The following is a 22604-nucleotide window of genomic DNA, read 5'->3' on the forward strand; positions in this document are numbered from 1 at the left end:
TGCAAGGTGGCACTGGCAGCAGTCCACATATGCAGAGGTGTTTCGGTGCATGTCAGAGTACGGTACAACGAGTAAGTGTGCAGACATTTTCAGACATGCTGATGGTGACTGGGTGTTGAAAATGGCTCTAAGCACACATATTGATGACGTCATGAGGGGTAGAATACTAGAGCGACTGCAGGCTGATCAAACTCGGCAGGTCGTAGCACGGGCCCTCCGTGTGCCACGAAGCTTAATCTCAAGATCATGGCAACGATTCCATCAGACAGGAAAAGTGTCCAGGTGCTACAGTACGGGACGTCCACAGTGTACAACACCAGAAGAAGGCCGATATCTCAACATCAGTGCCCGCAGATGGCCACGGAGTACTGCAGGTAGCCTCGCTCGGGACCTTACCGCAGCCACTGGAACAGTTGTCTCCAGACACACAGTCTGTAGATGACTGAACAGGCACGGTTTATTCGCCCGGAGACCTCCAAGGTGCATTCCACTGACCCCTCATCACAGGAGAGCCTGTAAAGCCTGGTGTCAAGAACACAGTACATAGACATTGGAGCAGTGGTCCCAGGTTATGTTGACAGACGAGCCCAGGTATAGTCTGAACAGAGATTCTCTCAGGGTTTTCATCTGGCGTGAACCAGGAACCAGATACCAACCCATTAATGTCCTTGCAAGGGACCTGTATGGTGGTCATGGTTTGATGGTGCGGGGTGGGATTATGATTGGTGCATGTACACCCCTGCATGTCTTTGGCAGAGGAACTGTAACAGGTCAGGTGTATCGGGACATCATTTTGCACCAGTATGTCCGCCTTTTCAGGGGTGCAGTGGGTCCCACCTTCCTCCTGATGGGTGACAGTGCACAGCCCCACCGAGCTGCCATTGTGGAGGAGTACCTTGAAACAGAAGATATCAGGCGAATGGAGTGGCCTGCCTGTTCTCCAGACCTAAACCCCATCGAGCACTTCTGGGATGCTCTCAGTCGACGTATCACTGCACGTCTTCAAACCCCTATGACACTTCAGGAGCTCCGACAGGCACTGGTACAACAATGGGAGGCTATACCCCAGCAGCTGCTCGACCACCTGATCCAGAGTATGCCAACCCGTTGTACGGCCTGTGTACGTGTGCGTGGTGATCATATCCCATACTGAGGTTGGGGTACATGGGCAGGAAACAGTGGCGTTTTGTAGCACATGTGTTTCGGGACGGTTTTCTTAACTTATCACCAATACCGTGGACTTACAGACGTGTGTCGTGTGTGTTCCCTATGTGGCTATGCTATTAGCGCCAGTTTTTGTGTAGTGCCACGTTGTGCGGCACCACATTCTCCAATTTTCCTTGATTTATGAGAATGAGTGTATACACAGTGAGTGCATTGTTTTAGTATTATGGTGTACAAAAGCTTGTCTACAAGTTTGTCTGGGTGTTACTTTGGTTGTACATCTCAGAGCTCTTTTCTGAATTTTAAATATTTTTTTGAAGCAGCTTCTGCATTTTTCAGAAGTCTTTCCTTTTAATATGATTCTGACTGCTTTTTTTGTAACATCCATGTATGAATTGAGTGGGACATATGTGGGAACTCTAGTCCATACCACATTGTCCCGAGTAATTAACCATCCACAACTTTTGCTGTTTTGCACTTGAAGAAAATCTGTGTGTTTATTTTTTTTTTTCATAGTAAATACACTCCTGGAAATTGAAATAACAACACCGTGAATTCATTGTCCCAGGAAGGGGAAACTTTATTGACACATTCCTGGGGTCAGATACATCACATGATCACACTGACAGAACCACAGGCACATAGACACAGGCAACAGAGCATGCACAATGTCGGCACTAGTACAGTGTATATCCACCTTTCGCAGCAATGCAGGCTGCTATTCTCCCATGGAGACGATCGTAGAGATGCTGGATGTAGTCCTGTGGAACGGCTTGCCATGCCATTTCCACCTGGCGCCTCAGTTGGACCAGCGTTCGTGCTGGACGTGGAGACCGCGTGAGACGACGCTTCATCCAGTCCCAAACATGCTCAATGGGGGACAGATCCGGAGATCTTGCTGGCCAGGGTAGTTGACTTACACCTTCTAGAGCACGTTGGGTGGCACGGGATACATGCGGACGTGCATTGTCCTGTTGGAACAACAAGTTCCCTTGCCGGTCTAGGAATGGTAGAACGATGGGTTCGATGACGGTTTGGATGTACCGTGCACTATTCAGTGTCCCCTCGACGATCACCAGTGGTGTACGGCCAGTGTAGGAGATCGCTCCCCACACCATGATGCCGGGTGTTGGCCCTGTGTGCCTCGGTCGTATGCAGTCCTGATTGTGGCGCTCACCTGCACGGCGCCAAACACGCATACGACCATCATTGGCACCAAGGCAGAAGCGACTCTCATCGCTGAAGACGACACGTCTCCATTCGTCCCTCCATTCACGCCTGTCGCGACACCACTGGAGGCGGGCTGCACGATGTTGGGGCGTGAGCGGAAGACAGCCGCCGACCACTGGTGACAACATCGATGTACTGTGGAGACCTCACGCCCCACGTGTTGAGCAATTCGGCGGTACGTCCACCCGGCCTCCCGCATGCCCACTATACGCCCTCGCTCAAAGTCCGTCAACTGCACATACGGTTCACGTCCACGCTGTCGCGGCATGCTACCAGTGTTAAAGACTGCGATGGAGCTCCGTATGCCACGGCAAACTGGCTGACACTGACGGCGGCGGTGCACAAATGCTGCGCAGCTAGCGCCATTCGACGGCCAACACCGCAGTTCCTGGTGTGTCCGCTGTGCCGTGCGTGTGATCATTGCTTGTACAGCCCTCTCGCAGTGTCCGGAGCAAGTATGGTGGGTCTGACACACCGGTGTCAATGTGTTCTTTTTTCCATTTCCAGGAGTGTATATGTGCTCTCCGCATTTCAAATGCTTAAGTGTAATAGCTCCAAAAAGTTTTGTGCTGCTTACTTCTTTAATTGCCTCACTATTTAACTTAATATTTACATTATACATTTGGCTCTGGTTGGTTTGAAACACTGCATACGTTGATTTTGTTTTATTTATAAAAATACTGTTCTCTACTTATATTAATTTGCAGTTTCAACATTTAGGAATGCTTCCTTCTCAAGCCTCTCCTTTGCCTCAGCTGCCCATGTAATTGTAGTGGCATCAGCATACATTGTAAGCTTCTGTTCTATATATTCTAGGAAATAATTTGAGTAGAGCAGGGGTTCCCAACAAAATTTTCTTGAGGACTCCCTCATTGATCATGATTGGTACCTTGTCATATTACAGTATCAATTAAGAGTCTTTTAATACGTTTTCTATTTTTGGTACTTAGAAAAAACATTGACATATTCATTATTGAAAAAATATTGAGCTTAAAACTGCTCATGCAGGAAGCGGCCAAAACAAAAAAAATCTGTTATCATACGAAATATGTTTAATATATTTTTTATTGTAGTAGCATCTTGCGGATTCCTCTGGTATAGCTCGTGGACCCCTAGGGGTCCAAGGACCACCTGTTGGGAACCACTGGTGTAGAGAATAAACAGTACTAGCCCAAGCACGGAGCCTTGTGGCACGCCATGTATGACAGCTTGTAATTCAGATCTGTAATTGGCTGCATTTCCCCCACTAGTATGTCTGATTTCTGTGTGCTGTTTCCTGGTCACAATGAACAATTTGACTATGTCATAGCATTTTTCTTGAAGACAACGCTGGTAAGAGTTTTTCCATTAACAGGGAATGATTTATGCAGTAAAATGCTTTATGTGGTTCAGCATGTGAAGCATAACAGTTATCAGTGGCATTATCAGTAGCAACATTAGAAAATGAAGCAGCTGTAGCAGAACCATCACAAGCCTTTAAAAAAAAGTAACACCAGCAATACAGGGTGTGGCAGAACCAACTAAGCAGTTTCTATCAATTACTGCTGAGGCTGTGGCAGGGGTAGGCAGTTGCACATGGTCTGCCTTTGTTGAGTCATTGACCCCATTTCAGTAGCCAACATGGTCTCAACTGGTGCACATCATGGTTTTGCCGTTTGCACTTATTATGAATACAACAGATCTGTGATCGCTACACAACGAGCTTTTTGGCACCAGTTCAACATTCCACGCAGCAGTGCCGTTCCTAATGCAAACACAATTCGGTCCTGGGTTCACCAGTTGGAGGAAGCTGGTAGCACACTAAGAATAGATACACACGGCTGATGCTGATCCGTCAGAACATCAGAAAATGTGCAGTGGACGAGAACAGCAGTTCGACAATCGCTGCAACATTTGGCTCGACGACATGCTGTTGTATTGGGCATTTCAGACCACAGTTTGAGGATTCTGCAATGCGATTTGAAGTTCCATCCTTTCAAAATAATGATTGCTCAATAATTACGCCCAGCAGACTATGCCAAATGTCAAAATCTGTGTGAGCAAATGCTTGGTCAGATCCCTCTGAATACAGCTTTCTTCAGTAGGGACGTGGCACATTTTCATCTTAGTGGGCATGTGAATAAGCAAATCTTTCACTAGTGGGCTGAATATAACCCCCGAATTGTTCATGGAAGACTGCAACATTCTCTTAAAGTGACAGTGTGGTGTGCCATATTTGGCATGGTAGGCCTTTGCTTTTTTTCCGATGAAGAAGGAGTGACCACGACAGTGAATTCTTCATGTTATGTTTCAATGTTGCAATATTTTCTGCTACACATAATGGACAAGATTGTTGAAGAACATGGACTTGGGAACTTGTGGTTCCAACAGGATGGAGCGACTTCTCACACATCTCGAATTTCACTTGATGTTTTGAGACAAATGTTTCCGGGACACCTCGTCTGTGGGGTGATGTCGGGTGACCTACGCAGTCACCAGGTTTGAGACTTTGTGACGACTTTCTTTGGGGTATCTGAAGGAAGAGGTTTTCAAAAGTCACCTTCACACCCTACCAGAGTTGAAAGAGTAGATTATCGACAAAGTGAATGCCGTACACCGTGATATGTGTGCAAGAGCTGCTCAAAACCTCAGGGATCATCTACAACAATATATTGATGCTAACGGCTGCCATCTTGAGGACATTGTTTCCAAAACTAAATGATTGTAAAATGGTATACTGTACTAATTTAGAAAATAAAAACATTTTTTCTCTATACATTCAGATTTACTTTTTATTGCTCCGTAAAACTGCTTAGTCAGTTCTGCCACACCCCATAGAACTGCAGTACCACCAGGGAGAAGGAAGAGAAGTGCAGCTAAAGAAGCAGTGTCAAGTGTTATGAGTAAGTGGGAAACAGTGCCTCCTCTCCGTCTAAATTATTTTTAGTGGAATGCAGCACAATGGAGAAGCCCATAAGATAAATAGTGTAAAAGCTTTTATAGCTGCTCACTAAAATGTTCAATCTGAAGGGAATAACAATTTTGAGATTAAAGTTTGCTACCTGAACATTCAAGGAATAAAAGACAAAGAATTTTTTGAATACTTTTGGCCTAGATAATAGATTTTTATATTTTTTGTTTGAGTGAACATTGGGTTACTGAGCAGGAACATACAGTCGTGAAAGTTGATAACTATAATATAGCAAATAGTTACTGTACGAAATTGCATAGAAGAGGTGGTGTGGCAATCTATATTAACCACTCACTCAGTTGCTCCATTAATAGGTTGGATCTAGAATATTTGTGTGATGAACAGAATTTTGAAGCTATTGGTAGAATCATTGATAGTTTTAAGATGGTAATAATATGCTTGTACAGATCACCTAAGGATATCACCACTATATTTCTAGAAAAACTGGACATGCTGTTACATGAATTTGAAGAGCCAAAATGGTTGCATTGTGACATTGTAATAGATGGAGATCTGAATTCAGATTTTGATGTAACGATACACAAATATAGTGTCATTGAGCTGAAAAAACTTCTAAGACAGTGAAATTTACTATTTATCAATAATAAACGCATGCGAAATGAAGCATGTCTTGACAACATTTTTGTCAGTTTTGAAACTACAGAAGAATCATGTGAAATGATAGTATTTCCATTCTCAGACCATGATTCTGTAGCCTTAAACTGTAAAACTAGATTCTCTGCTGATAATAGTAATATTGCAAGGTCTCTCCCAAAAGCTGTAATAACCAGACCTGTCATAAATGATAAAATTGTCAGGTTTTATAAGTCCCTTGCAGACAGAGACTGGTTTGGCCAGTGTTATGGTGACACACATTACAGCTTATGTAATGATTTGTCAGCAAAGCTAACATTTGAGAGGTTCTTTAAAGCTTCCTTGACACAATTTAATGACAACTTTCCCATAAAGAAATGCAAAATAACTGATGAAGGCTCCAAAATCAAGGCCACAAATAAAGAAAATCCAAGGTCTAGTGAAGAACTAACAAATCTGAAAAACCAACTTAAGCTGTTGCACAATGTATATAAAAGTCTGAAGACTGCATGACAGATCAGTCTATCTTAAATATAGGAACAAGTATAAAAAAGCCATTGGGGAAGGTGAAAAAGCACACAGTTTCAGTAGTATTGGGAATTCCACCAACAACTGCAAAGCCGCATGGAAAATAATAATTAGTATTGCTAAAAGTGAAAGAAACAAGGAAATTAATATATGTCCCCAAAAAGTCAATGATTATTTTATTAAATCAGTTGAGGATGTAGGAAATTCTATTATCAACCCTGATATTAGTTAATCAGAGATTCTTTCAAAAAATGTTTGTAAACTACTGGCTAATACACACGTCTGCCTTCTCTGAAGTCTCTCCTAGTCTCATCCTAAGAATAGTAAAACACCTAAAACCATTAGACAGTGTAGAAGATTTCATGAATGGTAACAATGCATTATAATTGTAATTAAAATACCTCTTTGAAGATGTTACACCATGTATATTATTAGTTTATTGTCTATTTTTAGTATTGTTATATGTTGTTGTTGTTGTGGTCTTCAGTCCTGAGACTGGTTTGATGCAGCTCTCCATGCTACTCTATCCTGTGCAAGCTTCTTCATCTCCCAGTACCTACTACAACCTACATCCTTCTGAATCTGCTTAGTGTATTGATCTCTTGGTCTCCCTCTACGATTTTTACCCTCCACGCTGCCCTCCAATGCTAAATTTGTGATCCCTTGATGCCTCAAAACATGTCCTACCAACCGATCCCTTCTTCTAGTCAAGTTGTGCCACAAACTTCTCTTCTCCCCAATCCTATTCAATACCTCCTCATTAGTTACGTGATCTACCCACCTTATCTTCAGCATTCTTCTGTAGCACCACATTTCGAAAGCTTCTATTCTCTTCTTGTCCAAACTGGTTATCGTCCATGTTTCACTTCCATACATGGCTACACTCCATACAAATACTTTCAGAAACGACTTCCTGACAATTAAATCTATACTCGATGTTAGCAAATTTCTCTTCTTCAGAAACGATTTCCTTGCCATTGCCAGTCTACATTTTATATCCTCTCTACTTCGACCATCATCAGTTATTTTGCTCCCCAAATAGCAAAACTCCTTTACTACTTTAAGTGTCTCATTACCTAATCTAAACCCCTCAGCATCACCCGATTTAATTTGACTACATTCCATTATCCTCGTTTTGCTTTTGTTGATGTTCATCTTATATCCTCCTTTCAAGACACTGTCCATTCCGTTCAACTGCTCTTCCAAGTCCTTTGCTGTCTCTGACAGAATTACAATGTCATCGGCAAACCTCAAAGTTTTTACTTCTTCTCCATGAATTTTAATACCTACTCCGAATTTTTCTTTTGTTTCCTTTACTGCTTGCTCAATATACAGATTGAATAACATCGGGGAGAGGCTACAACCCTGTCTCACTCCTTTCCCAACCACTGCTTCCCTTTCATGCCCCTCGACTCTTATAACTGCCATCTGGTTTCTGTACAAATTGTAAATAGCCTTTCGCTCCCTGTATTTTACCCCTGCCACCTTCAGAATTTGAAAGAGAGTATTCCAGTTAACGTTGTCAAAAGCTTTCTCTAAGTCTACAAATGCTAGAAACGTAGGTTTGCCTTTTCTTACTCTTTCTTCTAAGATAAGTCGTAAGGTTAGTATTGCCTCACGTGTTCCAACATTTCTACGGAATCCAAACTGATCTTCCCCGAGGTCCGCTTCTACTAGTTTTTCCATTCGTCTGTAAAGAATTCGCGTTAGTATTTTGCAGCTGTGACTTATTAAACTGATAGTTCGGTAATTTTCACATCTGTCAACACCTGCTTTCTTTGGGATTGGAATTATTATATTCTTCTTGAAGTCTGTGGGTATTTCGCCTGTCTCATACATCTTGCTCACCAGATGGTAGAGTTTTGTCATGACTGGCTCTCCCAAGGCCATCAGTAGTTCTAATGGAATGTTGTCTACTCCCGGGGCTTTGTTTCGACTCAGGTCTTTCAGTGCTCTGTCAAACTCTTCACGCAGTATCATATCTCCCATTTCATCTTCATCTACATCCTCTTCCATTTCCATAATATTGTCCTCAAGTACATCGCCCTTGTATAAACCCTCTATATACTCCTTCCACCTTTCTGCCTTCCCTTCTTTGCTTAGAACTGGGTTTCCATCTGAGCTCTTGATATTCATACAAGTGGTTCTCTTCTCTCCAAAGGTCTCTTTAATTTTCCTGTAGGCAGTATCTATCTGACCTCTAGTGAGACAAGCCTCTACATCCTTACATTTGTCCTCTAGCCATCCCTGCTTAGCCATTTTGCACTTCCTGTCGATCTCATTTTTGAGACGTTTGTATTCCTTTTTGCCTGCTTCATTTACTGCATTTTTATATTTTCTCCTTTCATCAATTAAATTCAATATTTCTTCTGTTACCCAAGGATTTCTATTAGCCCTCGTCTTTTTACCTACTTGATCCTCTGCTGCCTTCACTACTTCATCCCTCAGACCTACCCATTCTTCTTCTACTGTGTTTCTTTTCCCCATTCCTGTCAATTGTTCCCTTATGCTCTCCCTGAAACTCTGTACAACCTCTGGTTCTTTCAGTTTATCCAGGTCCCATCTCCTTAAATTCCCACCTTTTTGCAGTTTCTTCAGTTTCAATCTGCAGTTCATAACCAATAGATTGTGCTCAGAATCCACATCTGCCCCTGGAAATGTCTTACAGTTTAAAACCTGGTTCCTAAATCTCTGTCTTACCATTATATAATCTATCTGATACCTTTTACTATCCCCAGGATTCTTCCAGGTATACAACCTTCTTTTATGATTCTTGAACCAAGTGTTAGCTATGATTAAGTTATGCTCTGTGCAAAATTCTACAAGGCGGCTTCCTCTTTCATTTCTTCCCCCCAATCCATATTCACCTACTATGTTTCCTTCTCTCCCTTTTCCTACTGACGAATTCCAGTCACCCATGACTATTAAATTTTCGTCTCCCTTCACTACCTGAATAATTTCTTTTATCTCGTCATACATTTCATCAATTTCTTCATCATCTGCAGAGCTAGTTGGCATATAAACTTGTACTACTGTAGTAGGCATGGGCTTTGTGTCTATCTTGGCCACAATAATGCGTTCACTATGCTGTTTGTAGTAGCTAACCCGCACTCCTATTTTTTTATTCATTATTAAACCTACTCCTGCATTACCCCTATTTGATTTTGTATTTATAACCCTGTAATCACCTGACCAAAAGTCTTGTTCCTCCTGCCACCGAACTTCACTAATTCCCACTATATCTAACTTTAACCTATCCATTTCCCTTTTTAAATTTTCTAACCTACCTGCCCGATTAAGGGATCTGACATTCCACGCTCCGATCCGTAGAACGCCAGTTTTCTTTCTTCTGATAACGACGTCCTCTTGAGTAGTCCCCGCCCGGAGATCCGAATGGGGGACTATTTTACCTCCGGAATATTTTACCCAAGAGGACGCCATCATCATTTAATCATACAGTAAAGCTGCATGTCCTCGGGAAAAATTACGGCTGTAGTTTCCCCTTGCTTTCAGCCGTTCGCAGTACCAGCACAGCAAGGCCGTTTTGGTTAATGTTACAAGGCCAGATCAGTCAATCATCCAGACTGTTGCCCCTGCAACTACTGAAAAGGCTGCTGCCCCTCTTCAGGAACCACATGTTTGTCTGGCCTCTCAACAGATACCCCTCCGTTGTGGTTGCACCTACGGTACGGCCATCTGTATCGCTGAGGCACGCAAGCCTCCCCACCAACGGCAAGGTCCATGGTTCATGGGGGGGGTATTGTTATATATAGTGTAAAAACTGACAAGTCACCTATGTCACAATCTTTGATTGTATAAGGCATGTTATGTGATAATAAAAATTGAATTGAATTGAATGACATATCTCGTAACATATTATAGAAAGTAACAGATCGTATTGTGTATCACTTACCATATTGTATAAACAAGCAAATAATTAAGGGATAGTTTCCTGATGAGCAAAAAGTGTCTAGGGTAGTTCTAATACATAAAAAAGGAGATACAGACTCACCTTCAAGTTACAGGCCAATTTATATAGTCCAGGGCTTTTTCTAAAGTACTGGAATGTGTATTTTATCAACAATTAAATGTTTATTTGGAAAATCTAGAAATAATTGGAGATGAAATGATAAATGGACACCCTAGCTGCAAACAGGCATTGATGTACTTCACTGGGGACATGTTGAAAATGTGTGCCCCGACCGGGACTTGAACCCGGGATCTCCTGCTTGCATGGCAAACACTCTCTCCATCTGAGCCACCGAGGGCACAGAGGATAGTGTGCCTGCAGGTACTTATCCCGTGCACGCTCCCCGTGAGACCCACATTCCCAACATGTCCAGGCCACTACATTCGTTGTTTGGTTGGTTTGTGGGATTAAAGGGACCAGACTGTTACGGCCATTGGTCCCACTACATTTGTAGTGCGCCTAATAGATGTTTGCCCGTCATACTCATTACTCAAGTCAGATAAATCTACCAAGTCCTGTACGAGTTCAGGCATAGCGTGTGCGTTCGCACAAGAAGGTCAATAGCCGGGAAGCCATATTTTAACTATATGTGACGGTAGTATCTGTTCCCAAAAGAACAGTTACCATAGATGACCCTGCAGCTTTGCTAGAAATGAAATGATAATTAAATGGGCACCCGAGCTGCAAAGAGGTGTTGATATACTTCATTGGGGACATGTTGAAAATGTGTGCCCCAACCGGGACTCGAACCTCGGTGGTTCAGATGGACAGAGTGTCCACCATGTAAGCAGGAGATCCCGGGTTCGAGTCCCGGTCGGGGCACAGGTACTCCATTGCAATGTTCACCGAAACTGATAAACCCAAACTGTCAGTAACAGACATGAAGGACTTGATTAAGAGGTTTTTTTAGAGCTATCTGTTCTTCCTTTTTGGCCCCACCTGTCTCTGTCTTGACTGTATCCCAATCCACTGCTTATTTTTATTTTTTGATTTCTGTGTGATTTGAGTTACCTTTAGGGGAAAACAATTTTCGAAAGTCGAGGTTTGTATTTTTCATTTGAGTCAGAAGTATTGTAAACAGCTATCCAATTCGTGTCTTTGAGCAATTTCCTGAATTTCTCCATTTTTGACTTATTTATTACCCTCCTGTGCTGAGATTTAATAGATTTTTTTATCTGACAAGTTTCAACATTTAACACAAGATGCTGCATGTCATGATGTATTGGTTTTGTAATATGACTTTTTCCCCTAGATTTGTCTTCAAAGATGTTATTAATAGCAGTCTCAGAGCATTTACATATCTGAGTTGCAAAGTTCACAGTAGGAACTAAATTGAATGATAGTGTTACTGACTGTAATAATTCTTCACTGACAGAGCTTTTCAATAAATCCACATTAAAATCACCAGTAACCACGATTTCCTTGTTTTTTACAGTGAGATGGTACAACAGAACTGCCAGATTTTTTTTATGAAGAGGTTAAAATTTTCTGAAGGTAATGTGTATAAAGGATTTATTATGAAATACTACTTCTATTGCACAAGCTTCTAAGTGCTGCTCTGAACAAAACTTATTAATATCAATATTCTTGAAATCAAAACAGTTTCTGGCAAATGTGGCAAATTCTCCTTTCTCCACATTTTCTCTACAGAAGTAAGAAGCTAATTTGGATCCTGTAACATTTAACATATCTATACCAGTGGTCATACGATGTTCCAAGATGCAGATTATATCAACCGGTTTGCTGAACTCTAATTCTTCAACACAAATAAGTAACTCATTAAGCTTACCCCCTAGTCCTCGGATATTCTGGTTCCTGATGCAATAAGGATAACTGATTTTGTGCACCAGCTGAATTACAACTGAATGAAATTGTATCTACAGAGCGGTAGGCAAATTGTCTGTGTTGGCAAGGAAATGTTGAGAATAGAACAAGTTAAAGTAGGTGTACCCCAAGGACTGGTATTGGGCACTTATTTGTTCCTAATAATGATCAATGATTTGGCTTCATTTATAAAGTCAAGAACAGTTCCATATGCAGGTGATACAATTTTTCTTCATTGTAGTAACGATCTTGACAGCCATAAAAGTTGTGTTGCAAAGACTGTGGACCAAGCTTCCAACGTGTTTAAAGCAAATGGCTTCTTATTGAATAACAACAACACATAGCACGAGGCTTTTAGTCTAAAAGACAAGCCTTCATCAGTTGATCCTAGTTATGTTAAATTTTTGGGGGTTTATTTAGACGATAAATTATGTATCTTGGAGTCAACATGTACGGTATATTAGTGGTAAGCTGTCAAAAGTAATTTATCTGTTACAGTGACTTCTGGACTGTATATCTGAAAAGTATGTTAGAAAACCCTATTTTTCATTCTTTCAAAGCATACTAACATATGGTATTATTTCATGGGGGAACTCTAGTTGTGTACATGATATCTTAATACTGCAGAAAAAATGTATTAGGATAATGACTGGTATTTCATATAAGACACACTGTAAACCATCTCAAAAACAAACTGCAGAGATAATGCACATTGTTACAGTACGAGAGGGAACAGATGCATTTATACCTCATGCCACAGACTGTCAAAATCACTAAATAGTTATGATCCCATGGGCTACAAATTATTTGATAAGATTGCATAATCTGTACAAGAATTACCTGTACAAGCATTCAAACAAATACTATACGACTGGCTAGTTACCCACCCACTCTACGACATAAATGAATATTTCAACTTTAATATAATATTGTAACACTAATAACAATCATGTTGTTTCTTTTAAATTATCAATTGTATTGTATAATATGTGTGATGTTGTCTATTGCTGTAATAGCTGATTGACAATAAAATTATTATTATTAGATGTTGATCTGTTGCCTGTCAAGCAAACTCAGAATATGTTGAACTAAGCATATTGATGCCAATATTGTTGATGTCCCTGATAAGTGTAGTATTTTAAATTTGTTTATAAAGCTTACAGTTCTATTCTTTATTACCATTTCATATATTTTAGCATAAGTGGAGATCACTGATATTGGGTTGTAGTTCTCCAATTCACCCCTGTTTCTTGTCTTAATTATTGGCTTTGTTTTAATTGCTTTTAACGAATCTGGAAATATAACTTTGTCTGTCACAGCATTCAGCACATATGTTAAAGGTTTTAGTATGCTTTCCCCACATTTGTTTAGGAGATGTGGTGTAATAGCATCTAAGCCAGATGAACGTTTGACTTTTAGTTCCTTTATTAAATTTGAAACTTCTATTTCAGTTGCTGAGATGAATGCCATGGTATGGTTTATATGTGGGAGTTTTGGCATTTTACTTGTTTCACCTGTTTTATTTTTTTATTAGTTTATTTGCCCCATGAACCATGGACCTTGCTGTTGGTGCGGAGGCTTCCGTGCCTCAATGATACAGATAGCCGTACTGTATGTGCAACCACAACGGAGGGGTATCTGTTGAGCGGACAGACAAACGTGTGGTTCCTGAAGAGGGGCAGCAGCCTTTTAAGTAGTTGCAGGGGCAACAGTCTGGATGATTGACTGATCTGGCCCTGTAACACTAACCAGAACGGCCTTGCTGTTGTGGTACTGCGAATGGCTGAGAGCAAGGGGAAACTACAGCTGTAATTTTTCCCGAGGGCATGCAGCTTTACTGTATGATTAAATGATGATGGCGTCCTCTTGGGTAAAATATTCCAGAGGTAAAATAGTCCCCCACTCGGATCTCCGGGCGGGGACTACTCAAGTGGAAGTCGTTATCAGGAGAAAGAAAACTGGCGTTCTACAGATCGGAGCATGGAATGTCAGATCCCTTAATCGGGCATGTAGCTTAGAAAATTTAAAAAGGGAAATGGTGGGAATTAGTGTAGTTTGGTGGCAGGAGGAACAAGACTTTTGGTCAGGTTAATACAGGGTTAAAAATACAAAATCGAATAGGGGTAATGCAGGAGTAGGTTTAATAACGAATAGGAAAATAGGAGTGCGGGTAAGCTACTACAAACAGCATAGTGAACGGATTATTGTGGCCAAGATAGACACGAAGCCCACGCCTACTACAGTAGTACAAGTTTATATGCCAACTAGTTCTGCAGATAATGAAGAAATTAATGCAATATATGATGGGATAAAAGAAATTATTCAGGTAGTGACGGGAGACGAAAATTTAATAGTCATGGGTGACTGGAATTCGAGTGTAGGAAAAGGGAGAGAAGGAAACGTAGTAGGTGAATATGGATTGGGGCTAAGAAATGAAAGAGGAAGCCGCCTGGTAGAATTTTGCACAGAGCACAACTTAATCATAGCTAACACTTGGTTCAAGAATCATGAACAAAGGTTGTATACATGGAAGAACCCTGAAGATAGTAGAAGGTTTCAGATAGATTATATAATGGTAAGACAGAGATTCAGGAACCAGGATTTAAATTGTAAGACATTTCCATGGGCAGATGTGGACTCTGACCACAAGCTATTGGTTATGAACTGTAGATTAAAACTGAAGAAACTGCAGAAAGGTGGTAATTTAAGGAGATGGGACCTGGATAAACTGAAAGAACCAGAGGCCGAACAGAGTTTCAGGGAGAGCATAAGGGAACAATTGACAGGAATGGGGGAAAGAAATGCAGTAGAAGAAGAATGGGTAGCTTTGAGGAATGAAATAGTGAAGGCAGCAGAGGATCAAGTAGGTAAAAAGACGAGGGCTAGTAGAAATCCTTGGGTAACAGAAGAGATACTGCATTTAATTGATGAAAGGAGAAACTACAAAAATGCAGTAAGCGAAGCAGGCAAAAAGGAATACAAACGTCTGAAAAATGAGATCAACAGGAAATGCAAAATGGCTAACGAGGGATGGCTAGAGGACAAATGTAGGGATGTAGAGGCTTATCTCACGAGGGGTAAGATAGATACTGCCTACAGGAAAATTAAAGAGACCTTCGGAGAAAAGAGAACAACTTGCATGAATATCAAGAGCTTAGATGGAAACCCAGTTCTAAGGAAAGAAGGGAAAGCAGAAAGGTGGAAGGAGTATATAGAGGGTCTATACAGGGGCGATGTACTTGAGGACAATATTATGGAAATGGAAGAGGAGGTAGATGAAGATGAAAATGGGAGATACGATACTGTGTGAAGAGTTTGACAGGGCACTGAAAGACCTGAGTTGAAACAAGGCCCCAGGAGTAGAGAACATTCCATTAGAACTACAGACGGCCTTGGGAGAGCCAGTCCTGACAAAACTCTACCATCTGGTGAGCAAGCTGTATGAGACAGGCGAAATACCCTCAGACTTCAAGAAGAATATAATAATTCAAATCCCAAAGAAAGCAGGTGTTGACAGATGTGAAAATTACCGAACTATCAGTTTAATAAGTCACAGCTGCAAAATACTAACGCGAATTCTCTACAGACATAAGCCAACCTCGGGGAAGATCAGTTTGGATTCTGTAGGAATGTTGGAACACGTGAGGCAACACTGACCCTACGACTTATCTTAGAAGAAAGATTAAGGAAAGGAAAACCTACGTTTCTAGCATTTGTAGACTGAGAGAAAGCTTTGACAATGTTGACTGGAATGCTCTCTTTCAAATTCTGAAGGTGGCAGGGGTAAAATACAGGGAGTGTAACGCTATTTACAATTTGTACAGAAAGCAGATGGCACTTATATAAGAGTCGAGGGGCATGAAAGGGAAGCAGTGGTTGGAAACAGAATGAGATTTTCACTCTGCAGCGGAGTGTGCGCTGATATGAAACTTCCTGGCAGATTAAAACTGTGTGCCTGACCGAGACTCGAGCTCGGGACCTTTGCCTTTCGCGGGCAAGTGCTCTACCAACTGAGCTACCGAAGCACGACTCACGCGCGGTACTCACAGCTTTAATTCTGCCAGTATCTCGTCTCCTACTTTCCAAACTTTACAGAAGCTCTTCTGCGAAACTTGCAGAACTAGCACTCCTGAAAGAAAGGATATTGCGGAGACATGGCTTAGCCACAGCCTGGGGGATGTTTCCAGAATGAGATTTTCACTCTGAAGCGGAGTGTGCGCTGATATGAAAATCTCATTCTTGAAACATCCCCCAGGCTGTGGCTAAGCCATGTCTCCGCAATATCCTTTCTTTCAGGAGTGCTAGTTCTGCAAGTTTCGCAGGAGAGCTTCTGTAAAGTTTGGAATGTAGGAGACGAGATACTGGCAGAAGTAAAGCTGTGAGTACCGCGCGTGAGTCGTGCTTCGGTAGCTCAGTTGGTAGAGCACTTGCCCGCGAAAGGCAAAGGTCCCGAGTTCAAGTCTCGGTCGGGCACACAGTTTTAATCTGCCAGGAAGTTTCAGTGGTTGGGAAGCTAGTGAGACAGGGTTTTAGCCTCTCCCCGATGCTATTCAATCTGTATATTGAGCAAGCAGTAGAGGAAACAAAAGAAAAATTCGAAGTATGTATCAAAATCCGTGGAGAAGAAATAAAAACTTTGAGGTTCGCTGATGACATTGTAATTCTATCAGAGACAGCAAAGGACTTGGAAGAGCAGTTGAACGGAATGGACGGTGCCTTGAAAGGAGGATATAAGATGAACATCAACAAAAGCAAAACGAGGATAATGGAATGTAGTCAAATTAAGTGAGGTGATGCTGAGGGAATTAGATTAGGAAATGAGACATTAAAGTAGTAAAGTAGTTTTGCTATTTGGGGAGCAAAGTAACTGATGACAGTTGAAGTAGAGAGGATATAAAATGTAGACTGGCAATGGCAAGGAAAGCGTTTCTGAAGAAGAGAAATTTGTTAAAATCGAGTATTGACTTAAGTGTCAGGAAGTCGTTTCGGAAAGTAGTTGTATGGAGTGTAGCCATACATGGAAGTGAAACACGCACAATAAATAGTTTACACAAGAAGAGAGTAGAAGCTTTCGAAACGTGGTGCTACAGAAGAATGCTGAAGATTAGATGGGTAAATCACATAACTAATGAGGAGGTATTGAATAGAAGAGGCGTTTGTAGCACAACTTGACTAGAAGAAGGGATCGGTTGGTAGGACATGATCTGAGGCATCAAGGGATCACCAATTTAGTACTGGAGGGCAACGTGGAGGGTAAAAATCGTAGAGGGAGACCAAGAGACTAATACACTAAGCAGATTCAGAAGGATGTAGGCTGCAGTAGGTACTGGAAGATGAAGAAGCTTGCACAGGATAGATTAGCATGGAGAGCTGCATCAAACCAGTCTCACGACTGAAGACCACAACAACAACAACACTTGCTACAGTTATGTACGAGGGTCGACTGAAAAGTAATGCCTCTACCTTCGTTAATTGGATTTGGATTGGAATATTTTGATAAATCAAACACAGAAATAATCCTTAGGATATGATATTTAATTTCCAATATTCACTTTTCCTTATAATCACCAGCCAATGGGATACACTTCTGCCAACGATGACCAAGTTTTCTGAATCTGTGACAGAAGAAGTTGACACTTCATTTCCGCAACCACAGTCTCACAGTTCTCTCAACATCTTCATCAGAAGCATAATGATGTCCCCGCAGATCGTCTTTCACCATCGGGAACAGATGGCAGTCAGACGGTGCTAAATCTGGACTGTATGGAGGATGCCGTACGGTGGTGAGATTTAGTCTCTGAAGTTCTGTTCTGGTGGCACGTGAAGTGGGTGATTTGGCATTGTCATGCTGCAGGAAAACATTTCCCTTTTCGTTTCGGACCCTTGTTAGCCATCATTACAGTGTTTGCAGCATTGTGATGCAACAAGTCTTTGTGTCGATAAGTCTTTGTGTTGATATTCCATAGACTGACGTTTCGTCTCCAGCTTGTAATGGTGTGCCAACGTTTTGTCTTGTGTCACAATTGTGTGGAGGAAGTCGTCACCTTCATTCTCGTAACATGAGAGGAGTCCCTGGCAAATTTCAGGTCTGTGCACTTTCATTTCAGGAGTCGGCATCCGGGGTACCCATCACACACAGATTGTCCGATAGCCAAGCAAAGCTATAATGTGACCCACATGTTCTTGTGAAATGCTGATTGTGCTTGCAGTTTCTCTCTGAGTGACACGACAATCGTCCTGAATCAGTCTGTCAACATTTTGCTTGTGAAACTCGGTGGTTGCTGTCACAGGACGTCCAACTCTTTGTTTGCCATGCAGGTCAGATATTCCCGCCTCAGCATCTTTAAACATACTCACCCAATGACGCACAGTACTCACACCAATGCAATCACCATAAATTGCTTTCATTCTCCAATGGATCTCCTTTGGAGTGACAGGTTCTGCTGCCAAGAATTCAATGACCACACGATGCTTAAATGGGATTGGCCGACCATCTGCGCAGGTTTCCATACTTTACAACCGATCAATGCTAAGGCTTCCCGCCAGCTGGAGCTGTAGAGAAGAGGCTACGTAACAAGCCAGTACCTGCCACATACGAATGCCGTCAACTGTTGAAGAGTTACGGAGGTGGAGGCATTACTTTTCAGTCAACACTCGTAGTATCTCTTAAATGTGTTTGCTATTTCTAGAGGAACTGCATCTCTTTTGCCATCTTTCATTGAACAGATGTCCTCTGTCGATTTTGTTAGTTTTCCTCTCTCTTCATTTATGCAGAACAATAAGACTTTTGAGTAAGTCTCTCCTTTATCTACAGCTGTCTTAATGAACAATGCCTTTGTTTCTCTGATGAAACTGAAGTACTCTTTCTTTTTTATTTTGTACAATGTATTATATGCCTCAATATTTTTTATTTTATTGTATTATTTATTTATTTATTTTTTGTAAGGTCATGATACACTTTGAGGTTATGGGGAAACTACTCAGCCACCCAACTTTTCTCTTTTTTGTATGAGGCATGTTTTTTAAGTAAGTACCATTTTGAAATTAAAAAAAGATTTGCTTAGATATCTCAATAATTTTATTTTTACATGAAAGCCTGTACCTTATTTTACTTTTCTACATAATTTCCGTCAATATTGAGGCACCTGTCATAATGTTGTACCAGTTTTTGAATACCCTCCTCATAGAAGTCTGCGGCCTGACTTGTTAACCACTGCATCACCACTGTTTTGACTTCGTCATCATCTCGGAGACGCTGGCCGCCCAGGTGTTTCTTCAAGTGCAGGAACAGATGGTAGTCACAGGGCGCAAGATCGGGGCTGTACAGAGGATGATCTACGAGTTTCCCATCGAAAAGATGTGATGAGATCTTTGGTCTGATTCGCCACATGCGGACGGGCATTGTCTTGCAGCAAAACGATGCCCTTGCTCAATTTCCAGGGACTGTTGCTTTGATTCTGGTGTGACGTAGGCCACCCATGTTTCATCGCCCATAACGGTTTGGCTTAAGAAATCATCGCCGGCGTTGTGGTACCACTCAAGGAAAGTCAATGAACTGTCTAAACGTTCGGTTTTGTGCACATCCGTCAACATTTTTGGTACCCAACGTGCGCACAGTTTTCGGTAATTCAAGTGCTCGGTCACAATGCCATACAAAATTCTACAAGAAACATTAGGAAAGTCATCCCACTAGGAGGAAATTGTAAAGCGTCTGTTTTCTCTCACTTTATTATCCACTTTCTGCACCAAACTTTCATTAACGACTGGACTGCCACTCTGTTGTTCATCTTGAACATTTGTGCAGCGATCTTTAATAACTGCTCTCACCCACTTTCTTACCATACCATCACTCATAATGTTTTCTCCGTAAACTGCACAGATCTCACGACGAATATGGATTGCTTTTAGGCCTTTAGCACTAAGAAATCTTATAACAGCCCGTACTTCACAGTCGGCGGGACTCACGATTACAGGAGCCATCTTAAACACTCAGTACACAACGTAAACAATGAAGAAGCAGACTGTAATGGCGTCAGTGCGCAGATTAAGGTACAGGCTTTCATGCAAAAATAAAATTATTGAGATATCTTAGCACATCTTTTTTTTAAATTTCAAAACAGTACTTACTTAAAAAATACACCTCGTGCTTGTTTGCCTGACCTTTGTTGCCAGGATATGTAAGATTATAATAACAATTAAATAAAAATAGAAACTGGTCCCATTTAGTATTTACATCATTGTCTGCATGCACTGCTTCCCATTTTTCTGCTGTTAATATCTTTTTTAATTGAATCAAGTTTTGTGAGTTTATGAGTTTGTCTGCCTTTATTTGCTCTCATATCTCTTGCTCACTTCCAGCAGTCTGTATGTTAATGTATATCAAGATGTCAAAAATTGTATGCTAGTGTGGAGTTTATTACCTGGGTGTCAAGAGTAGTATGAAGGAATTTTTGTTATTATGTGCTCAATAGTTGTTTCACTACGCTTAGTTGCTGTGGTGGATTTATCTTCTTTATTTGTAGGTTGAAAGTACACAGTAAGTCCATTAGTGTCTTTGAGTTTTCCGTATATTTTCTGGTGTCTGTGACAAATCCCCCAATAATTATTAAATAAACATATTTTTTGGAAATTCTTAGATTGTATCTTCTAGCTGTGCAAAGAAGGTCTTATTTCAGTAAAGGCCTAATACACAGAACAACTTCCCTGCAGTTTTTATTACCACTGCTTTAGCTTTAAAGGTCAGTTCTGTAGCATATCTTGTGGTATTTTGGAAGGCTTTAGTTGATTTGGAGCTAGAGAAAATGGCAACCCCACCACCTTTATGCAATATTCTGCAAAATCTTGTTACATTTGCATAATTTTTCAAGTAGTAGACCTCCATATGATATTCTTTTAGGAAATGATCTGACTGCTAGAATGTTTGGCTTGTATTCCTACAGTACTACCTTTAATTCATCTGATTTATTGTTTATGTATGTACGTTGTGATGAAGCCTTTAATTTTGATGAGTCCCCTGCCTTTGATGCACTAGGCATTTCACTAGTTCCCCATGCTTCTGCTGCACCTCATTGATTTTTTTCAGTGTGTCACACTAAAACTGACTCATCTCTTTGTATTGTTTAAATTCTTGACAATAACTTTGCACTGCCATGAAACATATCAGAGGTAGGAACACAGCAGGATTAGATGAGGTGACAGCAGATATGATTAAGGCAGCTAGAATCCATCGCATACAATGTTTACATCGGATACTGGGGATAATAATGAAAGAGAATGAAGTGGCAGCTGACTGGAAAAAGGGAATTATAATAGCATTGTTTAAGAAAGAAGTAAAATGAAGTGCACCAACTACAAAGGAATGAAACTGCTTTAAGATAATGGAAAAGATCATAGAAAAGAGACTAGGAAAATCCTAGAACATCAGTTTGAGGATGAGCAGCATCCATTCAGAAGTAACACGGGAATGATAGACTTCATTTTTTCCCTCTGTTGTTTCATGACGATGTATTTAAAAAATGTAAAGGATCCGAAATAGTGTTCCTGGGTTTGGACAAAGTGTACAATAGTGTACCAAAGGTGTAAAATATGGGAATGCTGGAGGAAACATAATGTCCCTGATTCATTAGTTTAAAAAGTTGAGATATTATATAAAGGTTGTGAAAGCAGCACACCAGTATGAGGTGGAAGATCAAAATGGTTTAAGACGAAGAGAGGTGTTCAGCAAGACAGTTTGCTTTCCCTGTTATCTCTGTAACACTTATGGAAGCAATTGTGAAAGAAATCAAGGAAATAGAAAATTAAGATCTCAATACTTTTGCTTTTGATGACGACATTGTCATCTGTGGTGAGACGGAAATGAAGGTTTGGAGGAGACTGCATTACTGGAATAAAAAAAATTGGAGGATTCAAGTTGAGAGTTAAGACAGTGGCAGAGCAGGACAGTGGCAATGAAGATGAGCAGCACATCCATACCTTGTAAGATCATACTGGAAGGAGAGAAGGTCGAATGTGTGAAAGGTGTCTATCTCAGTAATGTCATATCGAGTCACAAATTTACGCATGACCATCACAGATTTTCCTAAAATTTTGTGTGAACATTCACACATGTTCCCGTTGAATATCTGCACAGTTTTACTTTCGTCAATATAATACTTGCAAATATACAGTCATTTGAAACTTCCTGGCAGATTAAAACTGTGCGCCCGACCGAGACTCGAACTCGGATACAGTCATTTGTCTGATCCCATAGCACAGCAATCAACAGTGCACCCCCTGTGTTTTTGGCAACTTTGAGACAAAATATCTCTGGAACTATTTTTTCTTAAAGGAACAAAACTAGGCCTT

General features: G+C 41.1%; 1 non-coding gene across 1 annotated transcript; it reads right to left on the reverse strand.

Moving 5' to 3' along the window:
• Window positions 1-10660: 10660 nt before the first annotated feature.
• On the reverse strand, window positions 10661-10735 carry Trnaa-ugc (transfer RNA alanine (anticodon UGC)). Its single transcript has one exon. It is a non-coding gene; the product is annotated as a tRNA-Ala (tRNA).
• Window positions 10736-22604: the final 11869 nt, after the last annotated feature.

This window comes from Schistocerca serialis, chromosome 11 (genome assembly GCF_023864345.2).
Source record: "Schistocerca serialis cubense isolate TAMUIC-IGC-003099 chromosome 11, iqSchSeri2.2, whole genome shotgun sequence".
Lineage (NCBI taxonomy): Eukaryota > Metazoa > Arthropoda > Insecta > Orthoptera > Acrididae > Schistocerca > Schistocerca serialis.